This window comes from Rhinatrema bivittatum, chromosome 1 (genome assembly GCF_901001135.1).
Source record: "Rhinatrema bivittatum chromosome 1, aRhiBiv1.1, whole genome shotgun sequence".
Lineage (NCBI taxonomy): Eukaryota > Metazoa > Chordata > Amphibia > Gymnophiona > Rhinatrematidae > Rhinatrema > Rhinatrema bivittatum.
The window spans coordinates 337,870,686-337,896,991 of NC_042615.1; the positions used below are offsets into that span (position 1 = coordinate 337,870,686).

General features: G+C 44.7%; 1 long non-coding RNA gene across 1 annotated transcript; it reads left to right on the top strand.

Annotated features, from left to right (window-relative positions):
• Positions 1 to 5,373: 5,373 nt before the first annotated feature.
• On the top strand, positions 5,374 to 26,046 carry LOC115080742. The gene is made up of 3 exons (XR_003853643.1): positions 5,374 to 5,499; positions 24,659 to 24,693; positions 25,915 to 26,046. It is a non-coding gene; the product is annotated as an uncharacterized LOC115080742 (long non-coding RNA).
• Positions 26,047 to 26,306: the final 260 nt, after the last annotated feature.

The window sequence follows — 26,306 nt, forward strand, 5'->3', positions numbered from 1 at the left end:
AGAAGAATCCAGGCACAATCCAAATCAGGGCAAACAGGCAACCAGCAGGAAAACACGTCAGACAGGAGACCTGTAGCTGAGGCATAGACAGCAGGTCAGGCTGCCCTTAAGTAAGGGCAGCTTGATGACGTCCTTCACCCGTGCCACAGAGAATTCCTGCCGGGGCCCTTTAAAGAAAAGGCTATAGTGTAGCTCATCTCTGCCGCGGCATGGCAACGTTCGGCCGCATCTTTGAAGTCCGTGGAGGGTAACACGCACATTCTGCTTTTGCCTCCTAAGCCTGAAAAGTCAGCATAAGGGCCTAAACAAATAGAATCCTGATACCTGCCATGTCCCCAGTAACTGTTACCTGTTGGAGTTTGTCCCAAATTGTTTGGCTGGTCCTTTTTAAAATTATGAACAGTATGAACTGAGAAATCATAACTGTCCCTAAAGTAAATGTGAAACACACAATGTGTCGGGCAGAGGAACTGAACACAAAAAAACCCTCTTAAAATTAAGATAAGTAAAGTATTTTTTAGAAGGATTTGGGAGCGACACACGTGTTTATCATTTTAATTTGCAATTTAAAACTTTTTAGAAAACAATTGAAACATGGTGGGCAATGAGACCCATGGTTCAATGTATGGAGTGAAAGCTAAATGCCTTGGTGTTCCCATTTCTTGTAAAACGTGGCACATACTTGAGCGATCCCTTTTTCACTCTACCATCTTAAGGTCTCTAAATATATCCTTCCATAGTTTGAATTGATATTTGCCCGATCTTTCAGTTTCATGTATATATTTTTCATTGGGATTGTTATGGTTATTTGTAAGTGTCCCCAATATCAGCACATGGGCCACATTCCTCCATAATATATGCTGCTTCTACTTCCTAGGACCGAAATGCCATATAGGAGCCCAGACACACAGAATCTTGATACCTGCCATGGCACCAACACCAGCACTTGGGCGCCATTCCTTTAAATGTTCTGCATCTGCCTCCTAGGCCTGAAATGCCAGCACAAGGGACGATATTAGAGATGTGAATCGGAACCAGAATCGGTTCTGATTCCGGTTCTGATTCATATTGTGATTTTTTTTTTTGTCTGGCCCGATTGGGTTTTTTTTTTTATCGGCTGCGCCCGAGCCGATGAACAAAAAACCCACCCCGACCCTTTAAAACTAATCCCTTAGCTTCCCCCACACTCCCGACCCCCCAAAAAACTTTTTACAGGTACCTGGTGGTCCAGTGGGGGTCTCTGGAGCGATCTTCCGCTCTTGGGCCATCGGCTGCCACTAATAAAAATGGCGCTGATGGCTTTTGCCCTTTCCTTGTGACAGGGTATCCGTGCCATTGGCCGGCCCCTGTCACATGGTAGGCGCACTCGATGGCCCGCGCCATTTTTAAAGATAAGAGAACCCCACGAACAATTTTAGTGGGGTTTTCCTATCAGTTTCAGGGAGCCCCAGATTTCTGACGATTTTGAAAATATCGTACGATATTTTCAATCGTCAGAAGCACGATTCACATCCCTAGACGATATACACAGAATATTGATACATTCTATGTCCCCAGTACAACCACATCCTGCTTCAGCCCAGATGATGAGCCCTTACTCCTGGGTCTCAGCTCAAGCCCAGGCCTGATGCCAGGGCTTAACCAGGAGGCTGGGTACCGAAGTGTGAGCCCTGGCCTAGGTTAGGGCCAAGGCCCAGGCCTAATGCTTGGCCCAGCCCTTAGGCCAAGTCCCAATACCTTGGTTTCGGCACAAACCCAGGCCTGATGCTGGGACCCAGGCCATATACCAAAATGGCACCCTCCACTGAGTGGGAAGTGCTAGAGTTGATTTACCCCAGCGCATCCCCAGTGAACACAGTTATTTGAATAAGAAAGAAGTCAGAAGATGAAAATGTGGCATGGGCTCCAGCTTCTGGGAATGGGCCTGATCCTGAGCTGAGTCCCCGGCATCTAAACCTGGCCTGGCCCAATTCCCAGTCATTAGGACCTGGCCTCTGGACTGGGTCCTGGTGTTGAGCCGGGGCCTGGGCTGAGGCAAGGCATCAGAACCCTACCTCTATACCAGGCCTCAGAGTTGAGCTTGGGCCCGGGACTTGGTCTAGACTATTGCCAAGATTTTGGGACCCAGCCTGGGCTGAGGCTCAGGCTTCAAAACCTATTCTCTAGACCAGACCCTGGCGTCAGGCATTGGGACCTGGCCTCCAGGCCAGGTCAGTTATTGGGCCTAGGACTGGCTGTGGTATCAGATCTCTAACAGATAAACTAAATGGGGGTCAAGAAATTTACTGACTCTGTCAACATTTTCCAGCCTAGGCCTTTGCTCGGGTCTCAGTCAAGGCTCTGGCATCAGGCTCAGGTCTTTGCTGAGGCCCTGGCATTGGGCTCGGACATAGGCCAAGACCCCGGCATTGCACTCAGACATAGACCATGGCCCCCTGCTTTGGGCCTCAGCCTATTCCCTCGGCAAGGCCCCAGAATTGGATCTAGGCGTAGGCCCAAAGTGTGACTTTTTTTTTTACTTTCAAAACTAAACCAAATCCTAACAGAATTTAAATTGTTTCATTTTGAAAACAAACCGAAACAATATAGGAAATTTTGTTGCCATTTCCTATTTAGTTTCTCCCAAATGCGCGTCTCTAATAACTAGCAGGGCCTGGCACATCCTGCTTCAGCCTGCCATGTTCCAACCACAACCACTGGGGCTTGACATATCCTGCTTCAGCCTGCTATTTCCCCAACACCACCACTGGTCCCTTTATCTGCTCCTCGGGATTTTTTCTGCCACCTGTTTCCTCTTCATGGTGCCTTAGGGTGCTGATGCCACTTTGTCCCTCATGATGCCATCAGGGGTTCATGTTGCTATTACTGGTGTCCTCTTTTGGCATTTTGGGGTGTTCTTCCTCCTCTTAATGCTTCAGTTGCTGCTCTCATTGTCTTTTGGAGAACTCCTGCCAATGCTGGTACTCCTTTGCAAAGCCTTAGGCCACTTATGCCACTTTTGGTTCCACTTTCCCACAGTGTAAGTCCCTTGGAGCAACCTCTGATGATATCTTCCCTCAAGTTTCATGAGAACTGATAAGAAAACCACTATTCTGGAGCCCAAAATAAATTGCAATGCTTCCCACATTGACTTGAAAGGAAAACGAATGAACTAATAAAACAAATAAACAAATAATTTTTTTTTCATTTTGCATCTAATGAAATGAATCTGAGTCTCCACAAAATGAATGAATGATCCGAAATGAATTTTTTTCTTCTGCACATACCTAATAAATTTTCTTTTTCTTCATGGGGCAGGAACAATTCCCAATCACTCCTGCCCCTCCAGAGGTATTCTTACAAATGGCACAATTGTTGATTTTTTCCATAAAAAATGGTATCAGTCTGGGCCTGGCCAGCACTATTTTGTATGGAAGAAATTAATAATGATGCCATTACTAAACATCCCTCTGGTAGAGCAGAAGTGACCAGGAATCGCTCTTACCCCGTGAAGAGTAAGAAAATTATGCTAAGAGGGTTTGAATGGGAGGCCCAGGAGACTGAGGAGAGTCTTTTTTCTCCAGTGGGGCTTGACATTTTTTTCTTTGGTTTGGTCTGTATTTCATTTAGGGTTTTTTTTTTTTTCAACATTTTAAAATTTCATTTGTTGTCCGTTTCATTTTCTTTCATTTTGAATAAGCAACAAATGGAAAACTAATGGGGACCCCCCCCCAAAAAAAAAAAAAAATTAAACCAAAATAATGTTTATGCACATGCCTAATAAAACCATTATTTCTGAATGGCCACATTCTGGAGTTTATGGTGTAGATTGTTTAATCTCATTTTCAGCATCTAAAGGACCAGGGATATGGTTGTGGTGCCAGTGCCCTCAAGGTTCACATTTATGTTAGGACACACAAATGAGCAGGGTTAATGAACAAACAAAGTGGCAAGGACACCCACTGAGCTTGTAAAGAGCATAAAGACTAATGTCTTTTTGTCGTTGATTACTCCATTTCACTCTTCATCTCATTAAAGAATAAAGCCCTCTAGTCTTTTGTCAAGTTCTCATTTCTTAAGGTGTCCTGTAAAAGGACTATTAAAAATTCTGTAGGTTTAAAGATCCTGTCTTCTCTGCACCGATGAAACAACATCAATACGACTATACCAATACCAAAATATTGCTACATAAAGAAAAAGCATACCAGAGGAAGAATGGCAAGGGGCCACCATGGGGAGACATAAACATCCCAGTGTGCTCTAATAGCATCTCTGTGGAGCAGATAAAGTTTATTTTGACAGGTCATAAATATACAACATACTCCAAACCTTCATGGTGCCATTATCAATTATATTCTATTTCCAAAGGCTACAGTCCTACGGGAGCCTTAAAAGAGTTTGGAATAGACAGAATGATTTTGGAGCTGAGAGCCTCTGTTAACATAGCTAGTTTCTTTTACATCGGAGTCTCGGTTGGGGATCATGAATCATTCAGAAAAGCAGCTGTGGCTTCACATCAAGCATATGCAAGCTAAACATAAATAACATTGGCGCACTGGAGAAACCTGTATAGTGTTCAGCGATGCACGATAAGAAACTCATGAAAATTGCAATTTCTCACATGAAGAGGCGAAATAGATTCCACACGTGCTGCCTGGTTCGCATCCTTATTATCTTCTGAAAAAATAAAATCCCAAACTCCAAAGATCTGAAGCAGGCTCAGATTCCAACTATCTTCAACCAGCTCAGAGGTGCCTTCAATAGCTTGGGCATATCTATCTTATGAACAACAGCAGAAGTCCTAAAGACATTTTTTGGGCCTGTGCAATCAATTTTTAACGTGCACATTAAGATGTGAATTTTGAAAGGGGTTCTGCACATAAAAATAACATATACAGTATGTGTGCGTATATGCTATTTTATAAACATTGAGAACGCGCATGTATTTTGGTTTTGCAGGGAGATTTCACCAAGGGAAAAAAAGGGTAGTGTAGGGGCATTCCAGGTACGCGTTCAGAAGTACGGGTGGTAGTTGCTATTTTGTAAAAGATATACATATGAGTATTGTGAAGGAGTGAGCCTTCACCACCAGTATAGCAGCCCACTAGAGCGAAGGAGGAGAGGCTGTCAACTCAGGGTAGTAACAGGCATCACTAGTTGCAGTGCTAACCCAAAGGGACTGTGGAACGGAGGAAAAAGGGGTGTCTTTGCAGAGGGGGGGGGGGTCAACTCACTGGATAGGCCCTCCCCAACCAAGTGAGACAACTTGGAATGTCCAGTGGCAGGAAAGGGGCGGGTTCCCCACCCCCCGGAGGAATCAGGGAAAGAGCCAGAAGGATCCGCCCTGATGGAGGGGAGGAGCTAATAGGGGCCCTGGGAGATGAAGAGGAGGAGTTGGAATTCATTCAAGCAGGAGAAAGGAATAAACTACCCCTCAGAAAGGGAAGTCAGCGATGTGGACATGGAAACTGAGTGAGCCGAGGGATTTATAAGCTGGAGAAGAAAGGAAACTGCAAGCAGGTACAGCACACTTTTAGAAGGGAAAGATATTTGTGGGAAGTTGTGGCAGGGCTGACCCCAACCAAAGTATTGGTTAGGAATCGTCATGCCTTACCACAGGTGGGAGGTGTTTAAATCTGCTCAGCTTGTTTTTGTGTGTTTGTGGCCTTGCAAAGTTGTGCTGAGCGGTGCTACAATTCAAAAGAGAGAAACTGTTTCTTTCCCTAGAAAAAGATTGTATCTAATCACAAGGGTGGGGTTTTTTTTTTTTTTTGGTGTGTGGTTGTGGCCTTGCAAAGCTGTGATGAGCAGTGCTATTCCAAAAAAAAAAAAAACCCACCTATTTCTTTCCCGAGGAAAAGAATGTGATTAACCACAAGGTTTGTTTTTTTTTTGGTGTGTATGTTTTTGTTACTTGGCAAACCTGTGGGCTGAGCAATACTATAAGCCCAGGAAAGGAAAGTGCCATTTCAAATGTTGGGGAGGAAGGCCTACCAGGAGGCAGGCCCTGAAAGAAGAAAGAAAAAGACTTGCCCATTTACTGGAAGGGAGACGTCCGGACAACTGCTCTGAGGAAGAGGATTTGGACATTCCCTATCTTTCCTGGGCATCCTGTGAACCAAGATTTTTAAATTTATTTATTCTGCCTCGTACAGAGGCGCACCTTTCCCTTCAAGTTGCGTCAAATAAATTCTGGGAGTTCTGCAGCGGGGAAACAGAGGTGGGAATTCCAGTGGTGTTCCAGCGGACCGGAGGTGTCGGATGACCGTGGACCTTCACAGTATACATTATCAAACATATTTGTATACTTTTACACCTCCTAGTTGACTGATGCAAATTAAATCAGACCAGTCTGTCTGCTGCTTGTTGGAGTCAGGATGAAGTGCTAGAGAGTCTAGGTGAACTGGAAAAGGACTCAGTGAACTGGCAGAGATATCGGTGAACTGGAGATTCACAAGTACTTTTCAAAATGGTATATACACAAACTTTATAAAATACCTGCCTCCGTGTTTAATTTTGGGTGCTTATTTGTGCAGTGTCACAATTTAATGTTTCCTCTAATTTTTGACAGGCTGCCTGTGCAAACATTTCCTTTTGCGCAACTTATTATAAGCTGACCTCAAATTTGTGCACTAGGAGGAAAGTGTGCTGAAGCAAGTATAAAGGAAATAATATCTGGATTTTGAACGTGCTAAATTATTATTTTAATGAAAATAAAATTCTACATTTCAACATATTTGATTTCTTTTTTTTAGTTAAGCATAATTATATAGTAAAGATATGCAGTATACGCTATTTATGCCATTTTATACACATGCTATGTTTTGCTGCATGCTCAGTATTCATGACCTGTGTGCACACACAAATACATTCAGCATAGATGGAACAGTGGTCACGTTTATTTTGCACATAAAATATACATGTATATGTTTATAAAGTGAGCACAGAAAGTATGGTTTCTTGAATTGGAACTGTATGTGTGGATTGAAACATATGTGTATTTTCAGACAGAAAGACAAGATACAGCAACCAACCTCAATCAGGCCAATACAGAACGGTGCGCTCGGCTGAGTACACCGTTAGCTCCCATTTGGCTGTGCGTTTTCGACGTGCTATTTTTACCCCTTATACAGTAAGGGGTAATAGTACATGGAAAATGCACGGCCAAACCCCCCCCGAAACTAATAGTGCTCATCACATACAAATGCCTGTTGATGAGCCTATTAGGTATTCACCCGCAATACAGAAAGCAAAATGTGCAGCCAAGCCGCACATTTTAATTTCAGACAGCATCGGGCAAGTATACAGGAAAGCAGAAAAAACTGCTTTTCTGTACACCCTCTGATTTAATATCATAGCGATATTAAGTTGGAGCCCCAAAAATAAAAAAAATTAAAATTAAAAAAGAAACAAAAACCTGCCTGCGGGTTGGAAAATGAACGCTCAATTTTGCCGGCGTCTGTTTTCCGAACCCATGGCTGTCAGCGGGTTCGACAACTGACGCGGTAAAATTAAGCGTCGGCTGTCAGACCCGCTGACAGCCGCCGCTTCTGCCAATAAGGAGTTGCTAGGGATGTGCTAGTGTCCCTAAGCGCCTCCTTATTAGCACGGACCCTAATTTAAATAGTGAATCGTGTACCCAGGAGAGGTGCCTGGGTGCGCGTTGGGAGAGCAGGCGCTCGCCTCTGAGCGCCAACTCTCCCGCGCACTTTACTGTATGGGCCTGAATATGAGCAGGAAAGCTCTGATGTCCTTCCTGCCCCTGAACAGCACAGCCCTTTGAAATGGTAAATCTACATTCTGGCGAGGCACCAGAAAGATTTGGGGTTTCAGAGGGGACTTAATGAGTGGGGCAGGTGTTTTCACTTTAGGGGATTTTCTGAGGCAGCAAGCCAAATATAAAGTTAACACTTGGTGCAAGACAGGTATTTAGTTTTCTAGCTTTACTAAGCCCACAAGAAACAGTGCGCATAGAGCTCATACCATGCTATTTCCCATAGGTCGTGCAAAAACCTTATTTGCTTATGATGCTTTCTCATTACATAAGGATAAGTGCTAATTTTTTTTTTTATTTCATTTATACTTTATTAACTTTTCAAAATGAACATCAACGTATTTCACTTTGTACAGAAACATGGCATCATAATCGCAATAATTGTACAAAGAAATATTTAAATCTGCAAATCTCCCTTATGTTACCCTTTAGACCACTATCACGTTGGGGGGTGGAGGGAACAGTAGGAATATATAGGTAATTCTTTCAAATTCTAAAACAAATAACAGGCTACCCTATAATACCCCAAATAACAAATAATGAGCATTCCTTAATTCTGTAGCATCAACTGGACTCTTTTTGATTGTATAAAGTCCTTCAACTGTTCTGGTTGGAAAAAAATATAACTATCTCGGTTATACTTCACTGCACACTTGCAGGGGAATCTCAGGAAAAATGACGCTCCCAACGCCAATGTTTCCTGCTTCAATGCCAAAAAACGTTTTCTTTTCATCTGTGTAATTTTTGTTAAGTCCGGATATATTCTCAATTTTGCACCCATAAACAATGATTCCATCTTTTTGAAATATGCTCTCATTACATCTGTAAGATCTTTCTCATTGTAGAATGTAATCAATAAAGTACTTCTTTCAGTTATTTCAAATCCCGAAGATTCTAGAAACTCCGTCAAATTGGCAAAGTCTCTTGGGATTTCTTGTACATTCTGTCTATTCTTGCTTGGCAAAAAGTATACTTTGTCTAGGGGTGGGGTTACTTGAGAAGGAAATTCCAAAATTTAAGTGAAATATCTTTTAATTGTACCACGAGGAAATTCCCCCACTATCCTAGGAAAATTCAGTATATGTAAATTTAGATATCTTAACGCATTTTCAATCATTTCTATTTTTCTATTGATGTTACCACAATCTTGAATTATCACATTTTGCACAGATTTCACTTGCTTGATCTCATTTTCTACTTTTTCAAATTTCCCAGTTACCTCCTGCTTTTGTGTTCCAAAATTTTTATTCAACAAATCCATTTGTTGAGACAAGTTATTGATTTTGTCAGAACAGTCTCCACATGATTTTACTATGGCAGAAGTTAGGTGCCAGAGAGCGTCTAAAGTCACCACCTCAGGCTTTTCCAAGCCTATCAGTACTCCGGTGGAAGGAACGGGAGTTATTGCAGGCCTACCTTCACAACTTCCTGCCTGCACTTCTCCACTGTCCCGATTACGCTCACCGGGCTGAATCGCCTCTGTCTCTTGGAGGCTAGTGGCTAGAGGGTCCTGCGACACAGCTCCCTCCTCCTGCGAGCGAATGATCTCCCCTTCGGAGTCCGTCCTCGAGCTCGGGGTCGAAGTCCCTCTGTGCTCCGGTGGTGACCTCTCATCAGGTGGGGATAGTGATATTTCGTCCGTAGTTAGCTCCGCTCCTCCTACTGCGGGTCCAACAGCCGGAACACTATTCCCCTGTGGTGTGGGTATTTGGGCGCACTGTGTGATGGTTCTTTGCCCGGGAGGTAGGGTGGTCACGGAGGGGTAGTTCCTCACCCTACCCTTTCTTTTTGGCGGCATTTCGAAGCAGGAAAAACAAGATTTACTAAGAAATTCTCAGGGGACAAACAAGCAGTGCTGCCGATCAGGGCGCCATCTTGACTCCACCCCCAGGATAAGTGCTAATTTTAAAATTACAACTTAACGTAATTCCTTGCTGCAGAGCACATTGGGGTTCCTGGCACGCATACATGGATGCGCCAATTTTATAACATGCCGGCGTGGTGATGCAATCAGGTCTCCCCCGTTCCTCTCCCCCCCCCCCCAGTCCGCTCTAATTAAGGAGCGGACTGGGAAGAAACTTTCCTATCCCTAACCCTACACTTCCTACCTCTACTCCTCTCCTGCCCGACCCCCTATCTTAACCCTAACTATCCCCAATTTTTTTTGTTTTTTTTATTTACTGCTCCGATGGAGTAGAAGTAACTTCTGCGCGCCCGCCAGCTACCAGCACACGATTCCCCGGGACAGGAACTGATGGTGCTATCCCGGCCCATCCCTTCTGACAGGTCTGGCTCTTGGGCACATATCAGTTTACGTGCATGGCTGGGCCTGTTCGAAAATGTGCGAGCAAGGCCCGGCCACGCACGTAAACCCTAAAATTTACGTGTGTGGGCCTTTGAAAATTTACCTGATATTTATTTATTTTTTGCTAGGGTGACCATGTGTTCTCTCTTCCCTGCCTGAGAGTAGGCCCCATCTTGCTCTCCTGCCCTGCAAAAAAAAAAAAAAAAGTCTCACCTCATGGCAGACAGCCAGGAGTCAGAAGGGCTGTGTAGGGCATGGCCAACCAATGGGAAAGCACTGTGGTCATGAAGGCGAAAGCAAGCTTTGTAGAGATGTGAATCGGAACCGGTATCTGTTCTGATTCCGGTTCCGATTCACATCGTGAAATTTTTTTCTTGCAGTCCGATCGTTTTTTTTTTTATCAGCTGCGCCCGAGCCAATAACCAAAATATACAGCCGACTCTTTAAAATAAGTTTGTTAGTATCCCCCCCACCCTCCAGCCCCCCCCCAAATTTTTTAAATACCTGGTGGTCCAGCAGGGGTCCCGGGAGCGATCTCCCGCGCTCGGGCTTTCGGCTGCCACTAATCAAAATGGCGCCGATGGCCCTTTGCCCTTAGCAAGTGACAGGGTATCCGTGCCATTGGCCGGTCCCTGTCACATGGTAGGAGCAATGGACGGCCGGCGCCATCTTTAAAAATGGCGTGGGCCATCCAGTGCACCTACCATGTGACAGGGGCCGACCAATGGCACCGATAGCCCCTGTCACATGGTAAGAGCAAAGGGCCATCAGCACCATTTTGATTAGTGGCAGCCGAAAGCCCGAGCGCGGGAGAATACTCCCGGGACCCCCGCTGGACCACCAGGTATTTAAAAATTTTTTGGGGGGATACTAACAAACTCATTTTAAAGGGTCAGGTTGTGTCCTTTCTTCCCGCCCCTCCCCCCCCCCCCTTCATAACGATAAGAAAACCCACTAAATTAATCATGGGGTTTCCTATCGCTATCGGGGACCTCCCGATATCTGACGATATTGAAAATATCGGAAGATATTTTCAATCGTCAGATAAATGATTCATATCCCTAAAGCTTTGTTTCAGGAATGGAGGGGGAGTCTGGGGAAGCTCTTGGACTGGTGGCACCTGTAATGGAGAGGGAAAGGTGGTCACTATCCCCAAGACAACTTAGAATCAGCAGTGTTCACTTCCTGTTTTGTTGTGCAAAATAAAGGGAGATCAGAGCTGCACATTTCCCAAAGCTGATAAAGAAAATCCAAGACTTCCCCCAAAAGAATGAGCAAGAAAACCTCTGTATAATTATGGGGGAAAGAGGAGAAGTAGCAGTTACAACAGCAAAAAATATGTGGTATGCTGGCATCAGGCCAAAAATGAAACCTGAAATGGACAATATGGACCGGCACCAAAACCTGAGCCATGTTCCTGAGGCTGTACTTTCCATAACCTGTACCTTTATTTTACTTATTGCTAATTGTAATTTTCTCCTTCTTTTCCTACTCTTTATTTGAATCATTTGCAACCCCCTCTTGGTTTTGGGCTACCTAATTGAAGGGTTACAGCAGAGTCCCAGGATCATAGCTTCTCTCCTGGATCTCAAATAGTTCTCAGACATCAGATTAATAATTCCGGGGGGACTGGTTCAGCGATGGGGAGAGGGAGGAATCCCCAGGGCCTTTATGCTGTGGTGGGGACTTAGTCTCTTGTGCACACAGTCACTGAATGCTTGCTACTCACAGAGATAGAGAATCCCTCTCAATAAGGCAGAAATGGTATTCAACAAAAATAAGCTTTACTGAAGTTTGAAAAATAGGATACCTGCCAATAGTCCTGGGGGAATTCTGCACTACTGTGGAGTGCAGAATTTGTGCAGAATTCTCCCCCTGCACAGAATTGCCAAATTCTGCGCAGAAAATGTCAGAGGGGACCCCGGCACGCTGCGACTGGAGTGCATCGTTTGTGGTGAAGACGAAGGCCCCGGCATCCCGCAAATGGAGCACACACACCATTCACGGAGAGCATGAAGGCCCCTGCGTGCCTCGGGGCGCACTCCACTCGCGGCAAAGATGAAGGCCCCGGTGAGCATTACTGTATGTAGAGAGGTGTATGTGTGTGGGTGTGAGAGGAGGGGGAGGAGGTGAGAGAGAGAGAGCAAGGGGGTGAGCAGGAGGGTGTGAGACAGAGAGTTAAGGGAGTGTGAGAGAGACCAGGGAGGGTAAGCAGGGGGAATTGAGAGAGCAGGGGGTTGTTTGATTATGGGTGCCAGAGAGGGAGCCTACTATATGAGGAGATTGTGAAGGAGTGTGTATGTGTGTGAGAGATTGGGAGCTGGTATGTATGAAAAAGGGATACTGGTATGCTGGTGTGTATGAAAAAGGTATCCTGTGTCTGTGAAGAGATTGTGTATGTGTGAGAGAGAGCCTGTGTGAAGGAGTGTGTGAGAGAGAGACATAGGAAGCCTGTGTGAGAGAGAAAGGGAGCTTGTGAGAGTGTGCATGCAAGAGAGAGGGACCTTTTATGAGGGGATGTGTATGTGTGCAAGAAAGTGAGGGAACCTGTATGAGGGTGTGTGTATGTGCACTAGAGAAAGGGAGCATGTGTGTGTGTGAGAGGGAGGGACAGAGGGAGCCTGTGTGAAGGGCAGTACTGAGAACAGGGTCAAACTCTGGGACTGGCGACAGAGTGGAAGGGGTTGCGCCTAGAGGTGGAGGGGAGAGATACTGGCAGGTGGAGGAGTTGGGGCCTGAGAGGGCAAAGTGGCCAGGGGAGTAGGGAGAGCGAGTGGAAGGGACACTCTTACAGTGAATTTCTAGGGAAATTCTGCTCAAAATATTTAAAATTCTGCATCATTAAGTAATAACTGTTTTCTGTATTAATTTAAAATGTATTTACTTAGGACTGTTATGTAAATTGTGTTATTTTGACCAATATAAAGTTTGCAGAATTTTAAGTTTTTATGCACAGAATTTATTTTTTTTTGTGCAGAATTCCCCCAAGAGTATATAGCAAAAATCAGAGAGAGTACTACAAAATCAACAGTGTCTTTATGTATTCTGCACTTCCTTTTCCTTCTAGATTAGTACCATAAAACTCTCTCCAAAAGGGGTAAGGAAATTGTCCTGTCCCTACAGCATCAGGCAGAGGGGAAAAGTTCAAAAATCCCCCACTCTCTTTCTCCTCTGAAGAACAAAAATTCAAAACGCTGTACAATCAAAAAGCAGACCTCAGAGTAATTGCCACCCACCGTCAACTGGTCTTGGATAGCAACCCTGAACCAGATACAGCCCACTATTAACTGCATGGGGAAAGTGACTGTTCCATAAAAATCTCAAAATCTTCTTTAACTCTAAACTCCAAAAACTGTCTCCTTTGGCCTTGTCCACTGTGACGCAGACACACCTCACAGCATCTGGTCAGCCTTCCTGGGGGTTGGCAAAGACCTTTTGCACATGTTCCCGTATCCTTATATGTGAGCCTAAAGCCCATCCCATAAGTGGAAAGGGAAGAACAAGGAAGGGGGCTATACCAGGCTAAGATATAGGAAACCCTGACACGCCTGGTTACATCCTCCTCCAGATTTAAAAAAAAAACAAAAACAAAACCAAAAAACTTCAGCAGGACACTGATTCAGATTCTTTTTTTCTAGCAGCAGCATCTAAACATTGAACATTAACACCAATGGTGTAATATTTGTCATTGGGCACTCGGTGCAGCACTCACCCAAAAAACTATGGCCAGCATCCATAATATATCGGGCTTGGTAGTGTGTCCGTCAGTGCTCGCGCATGTTCCCCAGCCCGCCGATAGATGGCGCAGGTGGCTCCTTGGCTGCCTTGGAGGCTTAAACACAGCACAGGTACGAAGGACAGCGGCCATCGCGGGACAGGCAGAATGTAGCAGAGGAGACCCTGGCATGCAGCGAACAGAGCACGTCCCGCGGCACACTCTCTGTTCGCGGTGAGGAGAAAGGCCTGGTGCGCCGTTCGCGGCAAAAAGGGAAGGCCCCCGTGTGCTGCGATGGCGCACCCGGGCCATCGCCTTTGCTGAGAATGGAGCGTGTGCCATGGGAAGCGTCCGTTCACAGCATGCCGGGGTCTCCGCTGCTATTTTCTGCTCAAGGCGAAAATGGAAGGCCCCCCCGTGTGCTGCGAATGGCGCGCCAGGCTTTCATCTTCGCCGCGAACGGCATGGGTCCTGCGGCATGCCGGTGAGAGAGAATGGAGGGGAGGATGAGAGAGAGCAGGAGGGTGTGAGGGAGCATGGGGGGGGGGGGATGCCGGTGAGAGAGAATGTGTGTGTGTGTGTGTGTGTGTGTGTGTGGGGGGGGGGGTGACAGAAAGCATGGTTGGTGAGAGGGGGTGGGGGAGGGTTTGAGAGAGAGCATGGGAGGTAAGAGAGGGTGGGTGGGGGGATGCCGGTGAGAGAGAATGTGTGTTTGAGAGAGGACAGGGGGTGTGCAGGAGTGCGAGAGACAGCTTGGTTGGTAAGAGGGGGAGTGCACGGGATGCTTTGAGTGTGGGTTTCAGAGAGGGAGCCTATATGAGGGGATGTGTGTGACAGAGAGTGAGGGAGCCTGTATGAGGGTGTGTGTATGTGGAAGGGACACTCTTACAGTGAATTTCTAGGGAAATTCTGCTCAAAACAAGAGCAGATGTACCAATAAAAAGGCTCACCGCCCGGGCGTAGAACAGGTACAGTTGCTAATAGTCATATAGTGGGTAAGCATTATACACAATACGTCATGTAAGTGTAACCCCCCCATCCCTGTGTGCAGACTGCACTCTAATGGGGCCATAAAATAATTTATAAGTTCTTTGGGGCAGGAACCCAGGCTAGCTCTCCATCCTCCCATTCTTCCCAGGGTATAGGTTATTTTGGGGGATGAAAGGAGTCCTCGGTTCCCAGTGCAGGGTGACTAACTCTCTCCATCTGGAATTCCCGGGCTAGAGAAATTCTGATACTCAGTGTGCTGTGCATAGTGTGCCAAAGAAATCAAAGGAGTCACTGTGTTAGTGTCCAAATCAACTTTACTGTTGCACATAGTTAAAAAATGCCACAATACTGGTCCACAGAACCACAAATATGTTCTTTACAGGTTTTTCCTCAATCTGAACAGGAATGTCTGATGCCAGAGCCAGGGTACCTTCTACCCTCCAGGTTGTTGGAAAATAGAGTCCCAGGTGGGCAGGGTGTCCTTTGGATGGGCAGAACACCTGCTTCCACATGGCCAGAAAACTAAGCCGCTGTTCAGAAAGTTAAAGTCTCTATTTCCCCAGGGTTTGAAGAATCACCGGATGGGTGTCCTGCTCCCAGCAGGAAGGAAGGGCGGTCAGAACTTCCGACCTGGATCTTGAAATTAGGCTGACAAAACTGAGGATAACTCTGGAATGGCTCACAACAGACCACTGGCACCCCCTTTCTCACCGAGGCAATGGGAGGCAGGTCTTCCTTGACTCCAGGAGCTGAAGAGGCTCCAACGAGGCCCCTATGCTCAAAAGGTAAAAGTCCAACAAATGTAAGAGGGATCTCCCACCAGACAGGTTGGGTATTGGCTGGGCAGAAACCCTCCCGACCCTAACCAGAGCAACCAAACAGGATTTGCCTGGCTAAAACTGGCTGGGCCTATAAAGCAACAACATCTAAACTCCTCTCTGCTTCCTGTATTTATTTCTAACTCAAAGGACTGCCTGCCAAGCTGTAGCAAGGGTGCAGTTATATACTGTTACAAATGGACTGGCCATTCCAGACCCTGCAGAAGGAAGGGCTGTATTTGAATGGATCCTCCCTTCATTCATCCTACTCTAGCTAACTGACGCTGCACTCACCCAGGGCTTATTGGCAAACCGAGAAGTGCCCGAGTTACATAAGGCAATCACATTAAACATAGACTAGCACCATGGGTTTTCTTATACAACACCTGTAAGTCATTACAAGCTCTCAAGGAGGAGCTCCCAACCTTTCCATACTTCAACACCTCTTAACACCATTGGCTCCACAAACCAGAGGACCATTACCTATGGACAGCAGTAACCTAACCATCCCTCCATATCTGAGGGAACGATCCTCAATCTAGGCACAATTGGCCCTCTTCCAAGAAAAAGCGAGGGTAACAGACTGGCACACACGGGCCATTCCGCTAACCTACACAGAGATGCCTTCACAATAAAGAGGTCTCAGTCCCATCCATGGCAAGCCCGAATGCGGAGTTAGCAGGAAACACTACAGAAAAAAGACAATATCCACTTAAGTCCGCATCCCAATGAAAATATGGCAACCACATACATGTATACCATTCCACGTCAGTAGGAACCACTGCAGCTTAAATTAACCTTCAGTGTAATCCCTGGGGGAGATCACACGTAGGAAAACCCCTAAAAGGAGGACACTGATTGCTTGATAGACTTTTTGGTATTAAACAAATATTTCCATAGCCAAATAATATATCACAAAATAAAGTTAGTCGAGAATAGTAGCATAAGGAATTAAATATATATACTGAACATCAGGATTTTTAAAGTTTTGTGAATATTTTTCTATTTTTATGATGATTTTTTTCTTAAATAAACAGTAACATAACATATCTTCATCTTACTCTGGCAGTATTTCAACACATCTGTTATTTGCTCAGGGCACCAGCACAACTAGCAACCTACAAGCAAATCAAAACATTCCTATACCATTTTCAGTTGGAACATAAATAATACTCCCACATACTCACAGTAAGGAATAAGTGCCTCCTAATTAATTCTTAATTCAGCAGCCGGTCTCCTGGCAACTCTAACAACTTTTCGTTGGCTTTTGATATGCCAGGTGCCACTTGCTTGAAGCTGAGGTAGATGGGTGTAGAAATCTGTAAAAAAAAAAAAAAAAAAAAAAAAGCAGAGGGACAAACATACCCTCCCACAAAAGGCAAATCACAGAAACACTACATTTCTTTTAAATTCCCAACATGATAAGGAAAAAAAAAAAATCAGCAATATTAAACTCAGTTCAAAGATATCTCAGTCAGCTTACTATGTGTTAACCGGGCAAGCCAGTTTATCCAGCACACTCAAGCGACAAGTACTCACAGCAAGATGACTAAGACTATAACTTCTGCCTACCAGATCACCCTAGCAGGTATCTGGGGCCTCTCCTCAATCCAGCGTTTGATCCAGTTCCTCTGAGTTCACTGAATCTGGGCAGTCCCTTTGCTGCTCCATTCCAGCTGCATTGAGGCTCCTCCAGGGGCAGCGGGGCACTGCTTTCTGTCTCCTGGCTGGCCCCAGAGTGAACACGCTCTTTTTGTGAGCTGGGAAGAAAAGGAGACACCTCCCTTTTAAAGCAGCTCCCTCTTCCCCTCGTCACTGCAACACTGAACGCAACACTGGGCTCTGCCTTCTTCCGCTGAGATGCTGTGGCAGTTCTCCCAAGCCACCGGGCCTGCCTCTCCCAGTGGCAGCGGTGATCCTTCATCTGGCCAAGCTCCTCCAAAACTGGCCACAATGCAGGGGTAAGTCTCTGCAGACTGAGGATTCTTTTATTTTGGAAACCTCTCTGCTCCAGCACCGCTCCCGTTCTTCCTTTGCCGCAGTAAGAACCACGGGGCAAACAGCCTGCAGTGGAGGCAGCCCCAGCTGCTTCCACTCTCTTCATCGAGCCCTCACCACCTGGGCCTTCTCAGCCACCATGGCTCTCCCCTCTACAGGCCCCGCTTTTTCCTCACAGATGCCTTCAGTCCCATAGCCATTAGAAAAGCAACAGGCAAGCAGATTGCAAAACATGCAACTCATCTCTGCTTTCTTCACAATCAGGCCTGCATGAGGTAGGTCTCTCTCTGCCCCTCCTACAGTGGCATGCAGGCTCTTCCCCTCCCTCCAGGGCTGTAAAGGGGATGGCCACTTGGCAGTAGAACCTACCTCCTTCTCTGCAAGCCATGCCACCTCTGATGATTCAGGCAGATTCCTTTCCACCCCACTGCTTACATCACTGAGCTCTACAGAGTATATTTGTAGATCCTCCTGGCCCCATGTAACATGCACAGCCTCCCAGCAAGGGGTAAGATGATTTTTCTTGCCATCCTCGTCCCCACAGGCGAGGCTGGTAGCCATCTTAGCTCTATTATAGTCAATGGGGACATTTTTCACAAATTCCCTATTGATTTTAACATCTGTCTTCACATAAAAATGGTCCATAGCCACCACAAGTGCACCTACGAGTCCCTGTTCAGGCACTGTCTGTAAACCCCTCTTGGTTTTGAGCCAACTAATTGAAGGGTTACAGCAGAGTCTCAAAGTCATAGCTTCTCTCCTGGATCTCAAAGAGCTGTCACACATTAGATTAATAACCCCCGGGGGGGGGGGGGGGGGGGCACGAGGTCAGGTTCACTGGCAGGGTGAGGGAAGATCATCAGGGCACTTTGTGCTGTGGTGGGGAACTCAGTCTCTTGTGCACGCTCTCTCTCCTAAACACAGCCACTGATTGGGTTGTGCAGGAGAAAAAAAATTCATTTTTGTTTTCAGTTCTTTTTTTGGGAGTTTTTTTTTGCCAAAAATTGTGGTTTATGGATTGTATGATTCATTTTCATTCCTGAGAAAAAACAAAACAAACAATTAAAAAAATTCCCCCCAAAACAGCCAAAATATGAAAATGAGACCTCCCGCCCATCCACCCGAAAAAATGCTGGGGTCGGGATTCCTCCCGTCCCCCACTTTCCTGGTTTGGTGGGGATCCATCGACTTTGGCCTACGCCAAAGCCTCAGCCTTACATAGGCCGAGGGCACAATAGGTTGCCACGAACTCTGCCTGACCTGGAGGCTGGGTCCCGAGACCTAGGCCGGGGCCCAGACCCAGGCCTGATGCCACTACCTGGTATGGAGGCCAGGTCCTGATGTCAGGGCCTTGGCCCAGACCCAGGCCCAATGCTGCCACTGGATCCAGAGCCTCAGCCAAGGCTGGGGCCTGTTTCCTGGTCTGACACTATGACCTGACATGGAGGCTGGGTCTCGACTCCGGGGCCTCAACCCATACCCAGGCCCGATGCTGCGACCCAACCTGGAGGCTGGGTCCCGACAGCAGGGTCTAGGCCCAGACAAAGGCCCGATGCCGGGGCCTAGGGTTATCCAGATTGCCTAGTCAGATATATCTCATATTCAGGTAGGTTAGCCAGATAATTCAACCCCCTCCTCTATATACTCCTGGAAAGCCCCTTTGTTATCCAGCTAAATTATAGCTGGATTCATTTAGCGTGCACAAAAAGCCTTCTAAAGAACAACAGGCATGAGAGATTTTTTTTATTATATTTGGAGAGATTTGCAAGATGACCTAGATGTAATCTACTTCCTCATCCAACTTTCATGACAAAACTTGAGAAGACATAGAACTTCATGATCATTGCCTCTTCTTTCTTACTTTGTGTCAATAAACTGTAAGGCACAACTACTTGATCAGCATATATAGTCATATGGGGAAGGGTTAAGGGAAGGCTACAAGAAGAGAGAAAGGGTTTGCATCTATATTGGATACCATAAATGTATACATGAAATATTGATGTTTGTCACAAACATTGGTTATTTATTCCCTCTCATGTAGAAAACAGAACTAATTAATGTATTAGCTGAATGTAGGCAAATATGACCTTCGCATATCAGTGTACACATTGACACATACAGGATACAGTAAAAGACATCAGGATGTTAAAGAAAAAGCATATTGATAGATTTAGAGGCTTAGAGGTGAATTTTAACAGCCCGGCGCACACATCAGTCGGGGAATACACGAATAAATCGGGCTTGCGTTCACCGACTGTATTTTAAAAAGTTTCAAGATACGCACACAAATGCCACAGCAGGCACATCTCAAAAATCAGGGCATGGGCATGGTCTGGGCTTTTAGGGCATGAACCTGTGATGAGCGAGTAAATACTTAGGCAACCTGGTGCGCACTGAGGTCTCCTGCTACCTAACTTTGCTCTTGCTATGGATACAGTGTAAGTTAACATTTAAATATCTGCAGGGTTTTAAGGGTCAGGGCTAACTGGGGAGAGTGAAGGCTATCAAACCATGGGGGGTTGGAGGACCTATCTCTTAGCTAGCAAACTGGGAACGAACTGGTAAAATTGAGAAGTGCGTCAGCACATGCCCCTTTTAATGTCCCCTGATTTAAGCGAGAGAAGCAGAATTTGCACGCACAGGAGCGTGCCCACTTAAAATTTGGTGCATATATGCACACAGCCAGGCTATTTTGTAAAATGAGCCCATATGTGTGCACATGTTATTAAATGGCTGCGTTCCTAGACGTGGGCCAACATATGTGCACACGCACACCAGTTGGAAAGTTACTATCAATGTGTACATATTGACACATAGAGGGTATACTAAAAGAAATCAGGATGGTAAAGAAAAATCACTTTGATGGATTTAGAGGCAATGTGGCATGGTGATAGCTGAAGCCAGAAGAATGCAGGGCTGCATAGAGAGAGAAGAATAACCAATAAGAAAAAAGAGGTGACAATGCCCTTGAAGAGGTCCATGGTGAGGCTTTACCTGGAGTACTGTGTTCAGTTCTGGACCCTGTATCTCAAAAAGGATAGAGACAGGATGGAGGCGGTCCAGAGAAGGGCGACCAAAATGGAGTGGGGTCTGTATCGGAAGACTTATGAGAAGAGACCGATGGATCTAAATATATGTACCCTGGAGGAAAGGAGGAGCAAGGTAGATATGATACACACCTTTAGGTACCAGAAAGATTTTAATGATGCATGAACATTGAACCTTTTCTATTGGAAAAACAGATAGTAGAACTAGGGGTCACGAAATGAAATTCTAGGGGGAACGACTCAGAACCAACATCAGGAAATATTTCCTCACAGAGAGTATGGTGGATGCCTGGAATGCCCTTCTGAAAGAGGTGCTAAGGGCAAAAACAGTATATTAATTCAAAAAGGCATGGGATACACACCTCGGATCCTTAAAGGCTAGAACATGGAAATGAAGAAAAGGATGCATGGGGCAGCTGTTACTACCTTTAACCAATTAGCTTTCATGATTTTGACGCAATTGCAACGTTATTCTCCATTTCAATGGTAGGGTTGAAACAGGAATTGGATTCCGATGACAGCCAACTCTGGGCCTTGACTTTAAAGGTCCAGGGTGTACTAGTAAATAGATATTAGGGATAAAGCATAGGGTTGCTTCTATGGCCAAGTCCAAAGCAAAGCATTTTCAAGCAGCATTGTCTGAATTATCAAGGCTGCTCACCTTGTAAAAATGTTGCTAATAGTATTATTACCCTTAACAAAAAGCTTGGGGGTTTCCTGCACAGAGTGGCTATTATCACCCTTAAAAGAAACATGGGGTAACTTGTACAGAGCGGCAGTTACTACCATAAGAAACTTGCTGGGCAGACTGGATGGACCATTTGGTCTTTTTCTGCCGTCATTTCTATGTTACTATGTTTTATATAAAGGAGTCTATGTACTAAAATGCATGCTAAAAATGTTGTAGTATGTATGTCACTAACATTTTAATGTGTATGCTAACATTCTACATAACAAGGTATGCACTGAATGTTATCATAAACATGTAAAATATATGACAATAAAATGCAAGGAACTAGTATGCACATTAACTGTAATAAATATAATGTTTGAACTCTGTCCAAATCCTTCATGCTACCCAACCCAAAGTGAAAAGGCCAGTTAGCACAGAGGATCTCTTCTTCCCAGCCCCTTCAGCAAGACTGAAGCAGCCCGCCCGCTCCCCCCCCCCCCCCCCCACCACAGCATCATCAGGAACACCCACACCATAAGCAACCTTCCTGCAATATCAAGCCATCCATACCATCAAACCCCCTCACACAAGATTAAGTCCACTGAATCTACAACAGTTTTTCACACAAAATCAACCCCCTTCACACCACTGCCCCCGCCTCCAGAACCACAGAGCACCCAGATCGCCACAAAAGAACCTGGATCTCCTTCAAAGCACCCTTTAACCCCTCTCATCCCTCTTCCCCCCCCCCCCCCCCCCCCCCCCCCAGTAATTGTAGTGATCTCTCTTCTACCTCTCCAGGATTAAGCCTTATCATTCTGGAGAGATCCCCGTCTCCACTGACAGGTGGGGTCCAAGAGCCTTTCTCCCTGCATTGCTGCAGACGCTGAACAATACTTCATACCCAAGTATCCAGAGTCCATATTAATGGAAGACCCAACCCTGTTCACAGGTCACACACCCTTCATGCCCGCCCTGTTCACTATACACTCAAAATTGGTCTTTGGTCCTTCACAGCTGTGTTGCATAGCTCAGTGCATGACTCTGCCCTCTTTTAATGGTTTGAAGTTGGCAGGTATGGGCAGGGATTGCTGCTAAGTCAGTAGCTCCCAGCATTCTTTCATCTAGCCCTATGCTCACTGCCAGTCACACAGATGGCAGGTAGAAATGCCTCTGCAAAGCTGATGCACAATCATCATGCTTGTCGTTGTACCCTTACAGATCCTCATCCTGTAAAGCTCCATCTAATAGCTCATCTGTCTTCCTTGCACATAGCTTCAGCAACTACCTCCATGGACCATAATGCCAATGATTTATTTTCCTCATTGACACAGAGGGCATGGTTGTAGCTCACATTTCCCAAAAGCTTGGCTAGATCTGCATCCATGCAATGGGATATAAGCTGGCCTGAATCAGCCACTCCTGAAAATAAACAAGCTCCCTGGGCACTTAAGAAATTGCCCCATACTGATGGGAAAGATGATAACTTTACAATATCAAGAACATCTTATTTTCTTTTCTATCAAATGTAAAGAAAATAGCAAGGAAACATTTTCTTTCTGTAATTACTGCAGAAAATAAGAATATAACTACTATGACATCTGCATTTTCTATGTGCTTGGTGCAGAAAAATGTTCAATACAGTGTTGGCAAATGGATGTGCACTATATTTTCTGTATGCCCTGAGACAGAACTTGAGATGTATTTAGACCTGTCAGAAGTAATTATGCTCTTTCTTTGTGCAAACTCTAACATGCTGTCTATGCTTACTACTCAATATTGCATACCCGATATTTTGTGGGTGATGGCTGAAGCATAAATTATACATCCTTGCATCATCAAAGATCAAAGTTATCTAGCCCAGTGTTAGCACCATGTGAATCTATATTTAGTAATGCTAGACCTCTTTACATAAGTAGAGACAAGATCACAAGGGATGCACTCAATGGCAGAATTCTGGTAGCAGGAACTCCATTTCTGACCTGGTTCCCTCCTCTGATCCCCTTATGAGCTATCTTCTTTCTGTCCAGGAGCACTTTTGCTCATTCTCTCTCTCCTTTGTGGTCTATTTTGTTCTCATCCCCTGGAATTTTCTAGTACAGTTCCATACATCTTTCTATTCCAGTGCTGAAAATTGTTTTGCTATTTACTTGAAAACAGAGGGAGAAGGAAAAGCCCTTTCACTGAGCCATGTTGTTAAGGGCTGAACGCTTCTTCTATAGAATAATGTATATTGAGACAGAGAAGATTTTGATCTTCAAGGTCTTATAATTGATTGCGTCTTGCTCTCTGATCTCTTGAGTCCTTTTTGTCCTGAAATTCTTGACACCACCCTTGGTGTTAGTTACTCTTGTTCCTCAGAACTCAGTAGACATGCCTGAAGATCAATATGATCTTCAGGTATGTCTTCAGTTCCCGTGATGGATTTGTATTTCCTTTGGACAATTTTCTGGGCATCATCATTCTGCTACAACAAAGATTCAATTATTTGTTCTTCTCTGTCTAATTCTTTTTTATATCACTCTGACCTTTCCCAGGGTGTGTGTGTGTGAGTGTGTGTGTGTGTGTGATGTTCTATACTGTGTTATTTTCTGAATATTGTAACTAATGGAGGGGATAAATAAAAAAAAAGCATACTTTGCATACATAGTAGAGAAATGAGCCAATGTGTCCAACTGCTATGCTGGGTTCAGGGCCATTGCAAGCGATAGGCAAGACAGATGCCCACTTGGAGCACCAGGCTGGGGGGGGGGGGGGGGGTAGGATGGGGGAAGAACTAGGCCACTGCCATTGCAGCCAACATCAGAAGAAGTATGTCCCATGTATCAACCATTCTTAGCAAAAGGTTGGCCATGTCTTTGGAGGGGGATCTTATCCCACAAGCAAATTCAACAATGTCCAGGTTGCTGTTAGATCTGAAAGCAGTTTCGCCTATGTTCATTTCATTTTCAGCTATTTCATTCCTCCTTTCATATTCACAGCTGCTTGAGAAATACAACTCTGAATAATTTAAATTCCTTGATCATTGTTAGGATGCTAGATTTTGTGACAGGTTTAGCTGAATCAGACTCCATATTATCCTCATCACTGCAGGACTGCATTTCCACCAACTTAGAATAATATGCCAGGAGCATATTATTCTAAGTTGGTGGAAATGCAGTCCTGAGTTGACCAGGTTATTTAAGATAACTGGTAGCATATTTGAAGGAGGGCTAGAATACAAAATGTTACAATAATTCTACAGATTTGGGTAGATGTGTCTGGATATGTAATACTTAATTGGAAATGTGATTGTTATATTACAAAAAATACAATAAATTCATAAATTTTGCAAATAAATATCTGCTTTTTATTTTCAGGAGCTCTTCAGATCTTCAGGCAGAACAGAAAAGAGGTAACTAACAATATTATTGAAATTGAGAATTCTCATTCCCTCCATTGAATCTTTTATAATTCCTTTGTTTTCTTTTATAGGTTATTTTATTCCCCTTAGAGATTAGGTAAATATACACAACCCCTTCTAGATTTTTTTTTTTTTTTATTTTCATTCTCTGTGTGTGTGATCAGTTTTTAAAGGTATCTAGCTGGCTAAGGGCCTGATTTATTAAGGCTTTTCTCCCATTCTGTGTCTATGGGAAAAATGCTTAGTGAACGAGGGCCTAAGTAAGGACTTTAGCCTATTGGATTTAAAGCCTTCAGAAAATTGACCATGCTTAGTGGCTAAATTTAGGCAACCAAATTCAGGACTGGCCCAGGGGCAGGGGTAGGTTGGGGGAGAAAGTTAGGCATCTGGCTCTGATTATCAGCGCTGGCTTCCTAACTCGGCTAGCCAAATCTAGGAGCTTCAATAACAGGCCTACATCTGGCCATTCACACTCCCTGCCTCCTGACTGTAATTAAAAACACCCAAAAACCCCTATTGGCCTCTCTCTCCTTTTTCCCTCCCAACCAACTGTAATTTTACTTTTATGGGAAAAAAAAATGCCCACTGCTCTCCCTCCTGGCCCTCTCTCTAAACTGACTGTCAAAATATGATTTTTAAAAATATCCCCACAGTCTTTTTCCCTTCTCTCTCAACTGTCTAAAACATATTTAAAAAATATGTTCCCGGAATCCCCGCTGCCATTTGTCCTCCTCCTAGTCTCCCGTGAAAACTTAGAAAATGACAGTTGAGACATTTTCTCCCTCCCAGTCTTCTGTCAAAGCTTTATGATACAACATTTTTATTAATTTTCTAATAAACATACTTCATACAAACAGCTTAAGAGGTGCGTGTTTCTGTTACACTTCCCAACTTATACATCAAGATAACGAATATCCAAACTATCTCTTTTATTGTTCTATGCCAATCTCCCCTCCCTCCAGGGCACTCCCCTCTGTTAAAAAAAAAATGTGTCCCGCAAAAAAACTCCCTGCCCCCGCCATTGCTAACCCAAAAAGGACAGAGTGTGAGCTGGTGATCTCCCCTCCCTTCCTGCTGTCCAAAGCAAGAGTTTAATGTGGGTGCCGCTTCTGGGAAGCCCCTTTGTTTGGGAGTCAGTTTGCAACCTACAGTAGAGGTTTCCATTTCAGGGAGAAAAGAGATAAGTACAGCTTTTTTTTTTTTTTTTTTCAGGAGAACATCGTTTTAATTGGGTGAGAAATCCAGGAAAATGAGATGCAGACTGTTTCTATGTCAGTTGGACAGTTAGAAAAGAAAATGGGAGAATCAGAGTCTTTGAAATTATTGGTTATCAAGTAAAATGTATTCACTGCCAGCAGGACTGAATAATTTCAAAACTATACTTGGCTGAAAAATGTCAGGGTTTAATTTTCCTTATTTGGAATCTACCTCTGGGATAGATCTGTTTTAAAAGATATATAGTTGAACGTCTACAGTTAACATGGTAGACTTTGCCTCCTATGTCTAATGCAAATTAACCTTTTTTGGGGGGTTATCTATTTGCTCTGAAGATTCTAAGATGAGAGCAACCTTTTCTTTGAGATATCCTCCAAAATGTTACCTTT